Source organism: Chelonoidis abingdonii, chromosome 16 (assembly GCF_003597395.2).
Source record: "Chelonoidis abingdonii isolate Lonesome George chromosome 16, CheloAbing_2.0, whole genome shotgun sequence".
NCBI classification, from domain to species: domain Eukaryota; kingdom Metazoa; phylum Chordata; order Testudines; family Testudinidae; genus Chelonoidis; species Chelonoidis abingdonii.
The window spans coordinates 16,861,766-16,870,990 of record NC_133784.1 but is presented as its reverse complement, the minus strand read 5'-3'; the positions used below and the strand labels follow the sequence as shown (position 1 = coordinate 16,870,990).

The 9,225-nt window shown below is 43.6% G+C and overlaps 1 long non-coding RNA gene across 1 annotated transcript in view; it reads right to left on the bottom strand.

The window, feature by feature from the left end:
• Positions 1-3,732: 3,732 nt before the first annotated feature.
• The window catches only part of LOC142047840 (uncharacterized), a 9,929-nt gene continuing 4,436 nt past the window's right edge, over positions 3,733-9,225 (bottom strand). Inside the window, exon 2 of the long non-coding RNA XR_012657105.1 lies at positions 3,733-3,971. This is a non-coding gene — a long non-coding RNA (uncharacterized LOC142047840). The remainder of the gene's footprint in view (positions 3,972-9,225) is intronic.

The following is a 9,225-nucleotide window of genomic DNA, read 5'->3' as shown; positions in this document are numbered from 1 at the left end:
TCCCACCAAGCAGGGTCTTTTGTGCTGCTGCCCCCCCATACCCGGGATCCCTATTCTCCCTTCCACCATTTGGCAGGGACACTGTTCCCTTCTGCTATTACCATTCTTATTTATTCTCTCACCTTTGTTATCCTCTGGTCCAGGATAGCAAATTATTATAGATGGGATACACCTGTGTGTCTCCACCCGACACAGAACTCGAAGGGGTTAAGATGCCCAGGTGGGCCAAATAACTCCACAGGCTGCACCTGGAAGAGGCAAGCCAGGCACCACTAATTCCTAATTATTTGATGAAGCCCAGCTGGGGAGGAGCTGTGCCAGCTTTATAAAGCCAGGAAGTTAGTAACTGAAGTGGCTACAAAGAAGTCGTTGCTAGTCTCTTCCTGTGTGGGTGGCTAGGACAGTGCAGGTCTTGGCTGCTAACCAGAGGTTCCTTGAGCTGGTACCTGGAGTAGAGGATAGGCCTTGGTGAAAAGGTTAAAAAGACTAATGGGCAGATGGAGGAACTAGAGGGAAAAACCTGATGGGGGTGTAGAATCATAGAATATCAGGGTTGGAAGGGACCTCAGGAGGTCATCTAGTCCAACCCCCTGCTCAAAGCAGGACCAATTCCTAACTAAATCCATCCCAGCCAGGGCTTTGTTGAGCCTTAAAAACCTCTAGGGAAGGAGATTCCACCACCTCCCTAGGTAACCCATTCCAGGGCTTCACTACCCTCCTAGTGAAATAGTTTTTCCTAATATCCAACCTAAACCTCCCCACTGAAGCTTGAGACCATTACTCCTTGTTCTGCCATCAGGTACTACTGAGAACAGTCTAGATCCAGCCTCTTTGGAACCCCCTTTCAGGTAGTTGAAAGCAGCTATCAAATTCCCCCTCATTCTCTTCTGCAGACTGAACAATCCCAGTTCCCTTAGCCTCTCCTCATAGGTTCATGTGCTCCAGCTCCCTAATAATTTTTTTGCCTCCACTGGACTCTTTCCAATTTTTCACATCCTCCTTGTAGTGTGAGGCCCAAAACTGGACACAGTACTTCCAGATGAGGCCTCACCAATGTTGAATAGAGGGGAATGATCAATCCTCGATCTGCTGCAGTGCCCCTACTTATACAGCCAAAATGCCATTACCTTCTTCGCAACAAGGGCACACTGTTGACTCATATCCAGCTTCTCGTCCACTGTAACCTGTAGGTCTTTTCTGCAGCACTTGCTTCACTAGGCTGTTTGGTCCTAGTCTGTAACAGTGAATGAAATCCTTCTGTCTAAGTGCAGGAATCTGCACTTGTCTTGTTGAACCTCATCAGATTTCTTTTGGCCTAATCCCTAATTTGTTTAGGTCCCTCTGTATTCTATCCTACCCTTCAGCGTATCTACCACTCCTCCAGGTTTAGTGTCATCTGCAACTTGCTGAGGTGCAGTCCACTACCATCCTTAGATCATTAATGAAGATATTGAACAAAACCGGCCCCAGGACCAACCCTTGGGGCACTCTGCTTGATACCGGCTGCCAACTAGACATGCAGCATTGATCACTACTCATTGAGCCCGATGAATCTAGCCAGCTTTCTATCCACCTTACAGTCCAATCATCCAGCCCATACTTCTTTTAACTTGCTGGCAAGAATACTGGGGAACTGTATCAAAAGTTTGCTAAAGTCAAGGAATAACACATCCATGCTTTCCCTCATCTACAGACCCAGTTATCTTCCTCATAGAAGGCAATTAGGTTAGTCAGGCTGACTTGCCCTTGGTGAATCCATGCTGACTGTTCCGTGATCACTTTCTCTCTCCTCTAAGTGCTTCAGAATTGATTCCTTGAGGACCTGCTCCATGATTTTTCCAGGGACTGAGGTGAGACTGACTGGGCTGTAGTTCCTGGTTCCTCCTTCTTCCCTTTTTTAAAGATGGGCACTACAGTAGCCTTTTTCCAGTCATCTGAGGCTCTCCTGTTCACCATGAGTTTTCAAAGATAATGGCAACGCTCTGCAATCACATCCGTCAACTCCTTTAGCACCCTCGGATGCAGAGCATCCGGCCCCATGACTTGTGCTCGTCCAGTTTCTCTAAATAGTCCTGAATCACTCTTCTCCACTAAAGGGTGTCACCTTCTCCCCCATACTGTGCTGCCCAGTGCAGCAGCCTGGAAGCTGACCTTTTTTTGTGAAGACAGAATCAAAAAGTCATTGAGTACATTAGCTTTTTCCACATCCTCTGTCCGTAAGGGCCACACTTCCTTGACTTACTTCTTCTTGCTAACATACCTGTAGAAACCCTTCTTATTACTCTTAACATCTCTCGCTAGCTGCAAACTCCAAGTGTGATTGGCTTCCTGATTTCATTCCTGCATGCCTGAGCAATATTTTTATACTCCTCCCTGGTCATTTGCAATCTTCCACTTTTTGTAAGCTTCTTTTTTGCATTTAAAATCAGCAAGGATTTCACTGTTAAGCCAAGCTGGTCGCTTGCCATATTTACTATTCTTCCTACACATCGGGATGGTTTGTTCCTGCAACCTCAATAAGGTTTTTTTAAAATACAGCCAGCTCTCCTGGATTCCTTTCCCCCTCATGTTCTTTTCCCAGGGGATCCTGCCCATCAGCTCCCTGAGGGAGTCAAAGTCTGCTTTTCTGAAATCCAAGGTCCGTATTCTGCTGCTCTCCTTTCTTCCTTGTGTCAGGATCCTGAACTCTACCATCTCATGGTCGCTGCGTCCCAGGTTCCCATCCACTTTTGCTTCCCCTACTAACTCTTCTCTGTTTGTGAGGAGCAGGTCAAGAAGAGCTCTGCCCCTAGTTGGTTCCTCCAGCCCTTGGACCAGGAAATTGTCCCCTACACTTTCCAAAAACTTATGAGCACTTATGGCATGGTGCATTCTATTTGCCTCTACTACTAGAATTTTTTCACCCTAAAATTACCTTTTGATGGATTTGTTCATGTTTTCGTCCAGCCATTGATTTGTGGGTGATATGGGCTGGTGATACTATATGTGGTGTGTTTGTATTTACCAAAAAAATAAAAATAAAATCAAGTTAAACTGAAAGAAAAATTATGCCAGAATCTTTCCTTTGGAAAAGTCTGAATGTCTACTCCCTCCCCTCTTCTGCATGAAATTAGTGTGGTTTGCTATCCCATCTTTTAGTATTACTATATGGAAAAATATATTGGGAGGAGAAGGAGTGTTGGTAGATAAAGAGACAGAATTTTTTTCATAGCAACACCTCATTGGACGAGCCACCTGCAGTGTTTGCAAAAAGAGGGAGGGTGGGCTGAAAAACTTGTCTGCAACAATTCACATTAAAGAAACTCATGAGGATAATGAAGCCTATATTCACCATCAATTATCTAGGACCTGATAATGTGATTTATTTTTGAGATTGAAGAAATAGTAAAAACAGTCTTTTTACTTCCGTACTGAATTCAGAACCATGATCTACTAACTGTGGTGGTTCTATGTTGATGTAATTTGAGTAAACATAAGTTTGTAGTGGCCTTAGGTATATGAATTGTTTGTGTGAGGTAACAACAGAAGTATGAGATTAGGCCAAGATTCACTAAGGTGTTAAGGCTTTGTGGATCTGGGCCTACTGCACATGAAAGGCTCATGAACAAAAAGGTACAAATACTTTTTTTTATATGTCATGACTTGTGGGTGTGTAACTCAGGAGTTTTGAGTTACTGTGGTTAAGTAATCTTAGGACTGTAGATGTCTTTTAATAAAAATCACAGTAGACAGTTGCCTTTCAAAAGGATTTAATATGAGATAATATACTGCCCTTAGTGAATATTTGGAAACCAAGTTCTACACACCAGCAGTGAAATGCAAAAAAGTGCCAAGAGCTGGATTGAGAAGCATAACAACAGTTGAGAAAGGCAATCCCCACTGGTGGGTCAAATTAAGATGAAGAAGTTTTGACACCAGACCAGGAAATCAGTCAAAATGGAAGTCACATGATCCATCGGAATAAACTTGTGCTATAACAAGAAGAAGAAAAATTTAGAATTAAAAATTCCAAATTAAAAACCACAGACAAACATACTAGAAACACAGCTGTCATTGCTAAAACTACTAGCAATCTAAAGTGACCATATTGTTTGTAAAACAAATGTGCGGATGCATGGGGTGAGAGCACAGCAAAGTAGGCCAAGACTGAAAATGTAAGTTGTGGAGCGTAGCAAGGCAAAACATTTTTAGCAGTTATATATGTAACTATTAAAATATACACTATAAATATGCATATATATAATCACAGTGGAGGTGACACCACACTAAAGAAGTGCATTCAGACACCAGTTACAAACAATACAAAAACACTGTTCAAGAATATCAGTTTTCTGTACCCGCTGTCCATAGTATGGCCTATTTAAAGAATCTTTTTCTTCACATCACTCAACATTTACTTTTCACAGATTTATCAATGAGTGCTGTGTTATCTCTGCATTTCACGAAAACTGGCATGACTACTTTGTTGCTTCTGCTAGTGGAATCTGCCTGGAGCTAAACCTCCACCATACAACCATGTAATCAACCATAATGTGGCTATAAAGAATGTAACAATTTTAAATGAGAATGAACAGAAGTGACTTTTCACCACCTAGTGGAGCATTATAAAACTACAAACAAAATGATTTTATAGAGTTTATATGTAAAATAATACAAAAAAGGTCCCTCAATTTTTCACAGTTCCCCCCAAATGTCTAGGATAGTGGCTCTCAATCTTTCCAGACTACTGTACCCTTTTCATGAGTCTGATTTGTCTTGCTTACCCACACGTTTCACTTCACTTAAAAACTACTTGCTTACAAAATCAGATATAAAAATACAAAAGTGTCACAGCACACTAGTACTGAAACATTCCTTACTTTCTCCTTTTTACCATATAATTATAAAATAAATTGGAAGATAAATATTGTACTTACATTTCAGTGTATTGAGCTGTATAACCACGTCACTTTATGAAGTTTTAGTTTGTACTGACTTCACTAGTGATTTTTATGTAGCCTGTTGTAAAACTAGGCAAATATCTAGATGAACAGATATACCCCCTGGAAGACCTCTGCATACTCCTCCAGTGGTCTAAGAGGTGGAAATCATCTGTAGATGGAAAACTGCCACCTCTGGATGCATATAAGGAATTGTGCTGCCAGTACCAGGAATACTGGTGAGTATTAGAGAAGCTTGTTGGATTAATAGTTGTATTTCTGATGAGTATATTTGTTTTAGAATGTTAATGTTCTTGCTCAGTTTGCTGAACTCAAGACAGGGCAAAGTGAAGTTTATTTTGACAGTCATAGAATCATAGAAGATTAGGGTTGTAAGAGACCTCAGGAGGTCATCTAGTCCAACAACCTGCTCAAGCAGGACCAACCCCAACTAAATCATTCCAGCCAGGGCTTTGTCAAGCTGGGCCTTAAAAACCTCTAAGGATGGAGATTCCACTACCTCCCTAGGTAACCCATTCCAGTGCTTCACCACCCTCCCAGTGAAATAATGTTTCCTAATATCCAACCTGACCTTTGCAACTTGAACCATAGTGCTCCTTGTTTCTTGTATGCATCACTGAGAATGAGCTTATCCTTCTTGTTGAAACCCCCTTCAGGTAGTTGAGCTGCTATCAATCCCCCTTACTCTTCTCTTGCTGAGACTAAAAGCCCAGTTCTCTTCAAGCCTCTCTTCCTTAAGTCATGTGCCCAGCCCCCTAATCATTTTTGTTGCCTCCACTGGACTCTTCCAATTTGTCCAATCCTTTCCATATTGGGGGCCCAAACTGGAGTGCAAGACTCCAGATGTGGAGAATAATCACTTCCCCGATCTGCTGCCAATGCTCCTACTAATGCAGCCAAATGCTGTTCAGCCATCCTGGCACAATGGCACACTGCGGATGCATATTCCAGCTTCATCCACTGTAATCCCCAGATCCTTCTTTCAGAACTGCCGCTTAGCCATAGAGATGGGTTTCAAAGTTTCAACTTGTAAACTGGATTTTTCTGCTGTGCACAGGTCAATTCATGACAGAAAACACCTCTAGAGGAAGCATCAGTTCTGCAAGGTTTTTAAATATTGCCATGCGGTACTGAGGATCTCTAAAATGCTTGTGTCATAAACATAGGTGAAGGTAGCATAAAATCCCTCCTTGGCAAGCTGTAACTGAGTCGCTTACCTGTAGAGTTTTAAACGTTCAAATAACCTACTTGAGATTGACAGACGGCCAATGAGGAAAAAAGATACTTTCAAATCTGGGGGGCGGGGGCGGGGGCGGGGGAAGGATTTGTTCGTTGTTCTCCTTTGTTATTCCCTCTCTGGACAGGTATAACATCTGAAAATATACCTGGAATAATCCATCTAAAACCACAGAATTGTAAGTAGGACAAGGAAATGCGTTCAGTTATCCTTTGTTTTGGCTTGTGAATTTTTCTATGCTACAGAGGTAGTTTTATTCCTGTTTTTGTACTGTGAAGCTGAGCCCAGAGGGAACTTCTCTGTGTTTTAATCTTTTTATTGCCCTGTAAAGTTACCTTCCATCCTGAATTTACTTTTTCTTTATAAATAAAGTTACTATTTTAAGAACCTGATTGATTTCAATGTCCTGAAGACAAAGGGTCTGGTCTGTGCTTACACTGCCAGGGCAACTAGTTGATATATTATTCTCAAGCCTTCCCAGGAAGTGGGGTGAAGGGTTTTGGGAGGATATTTTTGGGGGATAGAGATTCCAAGTGACCCTTCCCTGAATTTTTGTGTAAATCACTTGGCAGCAATACCATCCAAGGACAAGGAAAGGAATTTGGGTCTTGGGGAAGTTTTAACCTAAGTTAGTAGAATATAAGATTAGGGAGTCTTTCATGTGGGTCCCCACATCTGTAGCCCAGAGTTCAGAGTGTGGGTGTGGAACCTTGACAGCCTGATTACTTCATCCCATCTGCCATATACTGTGATAATTGTAGTTGTCATTCCATTCACACAGTTTTCCTGTCATACATTTATTGAATGGAATTACTTCAGCAAACAGTACTTCTTTGTTAATTGTCACATTCAGGCATTTCTTCTGGAGTAACCTGACTGCTGTTTCAACCTTGGATCTTAAAGGAACTTTATTTAAAAGCAGACACTTCAAATCTCTCAAGTCATCTGTATGCTTTCCCTGGGCATGTATTTATTTTATGGTTGTACCAAAAAAAGATGTTGACACATTAAGACAGAACTGATGTGTCATGACCCCTACTTCTTCTAGGACTCTAAGTAGTTTTCTCAGTAAAACAAGCACAAAGTCTTCTTCATACCTTGTAAACAGCTTCTTTTTGAGATTGTTTGTCATTTCTGCATAGATAAAAGCAAGCCAGAGTTTGGTACATGGGTGTTCAAATATTTTGTGAAGAACTACTGGGCACTTTTTCCTCTGACAAGAAAAACAACTTCAATGACTCAGAGTTGAAGGATCCTCTCTAAAGCAGATAACATCAACAGCCATCTGACACTACTGCCTCCCACAATATTCTGATATTCTTGTCCCATGTACTCACAAAAACTTTTCAGTCTTTCTATGTGAACAGCAAATATATGAAAATATCCAAAAATCTTAATTACAAGCAGGACCGTCCCTACCAATTAGAATGCCCTACGCATCCCAAGCACCTGGTCCCCCATTCTGCCCCCCTCACGGAGGTTCTGGGCTGTGCTCAAGGCCTGTGGGGCCATGGAGGCAGGAGCTGTGGAGGGCCACTTTGGGGGGCTCCACAGGCCCAGAGCGGCCCAGGGGGGTAGTGGGGGGCCTGGCACCAGCAGCAGGAAGCGGAATGACCCGGCCCCAGCCTCTCCGATCCACCCACCCCAGCCGTATCATTCGGAGGAGGCGGTTTGGGGGAAAGGTTCCGCCCCCCCCGCAGTGGGAAGCAGAGTGACACAGCGAGGAGCCTGCGGAGCAGAGTGCAGGAAACCAGTGGAGTTGAGTGGGCTGGGGCTGGGTTGTTCTGCTTCCTGCCACTGCCACTGAGTGCGGGGGTGGGCCTGACTTCTTCTGCCATTGCCAGGCCCCCCCCAATTCCCTGGGCCACATCCGTCGCTGGGGAAAGGAGGTTGGGAGAAGGGGTGGAAAATGGGGGTGGGAAGAGGTGGGGCAGGGGCAGAGGGAGTTGTCCCAGGCCCCGCACCCATCAAGGAATGCAGAGGGGGGCCATCTGGGGGATGGGGCTTGCTGCTGGTGCTGCCACATACGAAGCACGCAGTTGTGTAGGGCACCATGAAATTTGGGGCAATTTGGTGCCTCAAATTTCATGGTGCCCTATGGAGCTGCGTATTCTGCATATGCCTAAGGATGGCCCTGATTACAAGTGCGGTAGACACTGAAAGCATTCTATCCCCTCCAGGTCAGGCACAATTGTGCATGACATGAGCAGGGTATCCAAGGCCTATGCTCATCTTACTTTGGCATGCATCTTCCATGTCTGTAGAGACTGCCAAAGTCTGTGTTTGTATTATCTACTGAGAATGGCACAACCTTATTATTTCAGCTGCAATAAGTTCTGAGGTCTCGCCTTTTAAATTTGACAAAATCCACAAGTTCAGTGTGACCACATGCACTGCCTTCATAAGCCTTGAAATAGCAAATCAAGCCAGGAACCAGTTTCACAGGTCTGCGATTTGATGCATCAACACACAAGGGGGAGGGATAGCTCAGTGGTTTGAGCCCTGGCCTGCTAAACCCAAGGTTGTGAATTCAATCCTTGAGGGGGCCATTTGGGGATTGGTCCTGCTCTGAGCAGGGGGTTGGACTAGATGATCTACTGAGGTCCCTTCCAACCCTAATAGTCTATGACACACATTCAACATCTTTCAGATAGTTTAATTAATAATCATTTGCCTATAGAGCAAAAACATTTGCAGCTATCGCTTCATGCTTTGGTTTGCTGATTTTTTTATTTAAATTGGAAGTCCAGGCCATTGACAGGAAACTGTGAGGATGTCTAATGCTGGGAAATGGGAATGGATGGGATATGGGAATGGATAATGGTGGATGGGAACCTGGGAGGCAGTGACCATGAGATGGTCAAGTTCAGGATCTTGACACAAGGAGGAAAGAAGAGCAGCACAATACGGACTCTGGACTTCAGAAAAGCAGACTCTGACTCCCTCAGGGAACTGATGGGCAGGATGCCCTGGGAGAATAACATGAGGGGGAAAGGAGTCCAGGAGAGCAGGCTGTATTTTAAAGAATCCTTATTGAGGTTGCAGAAA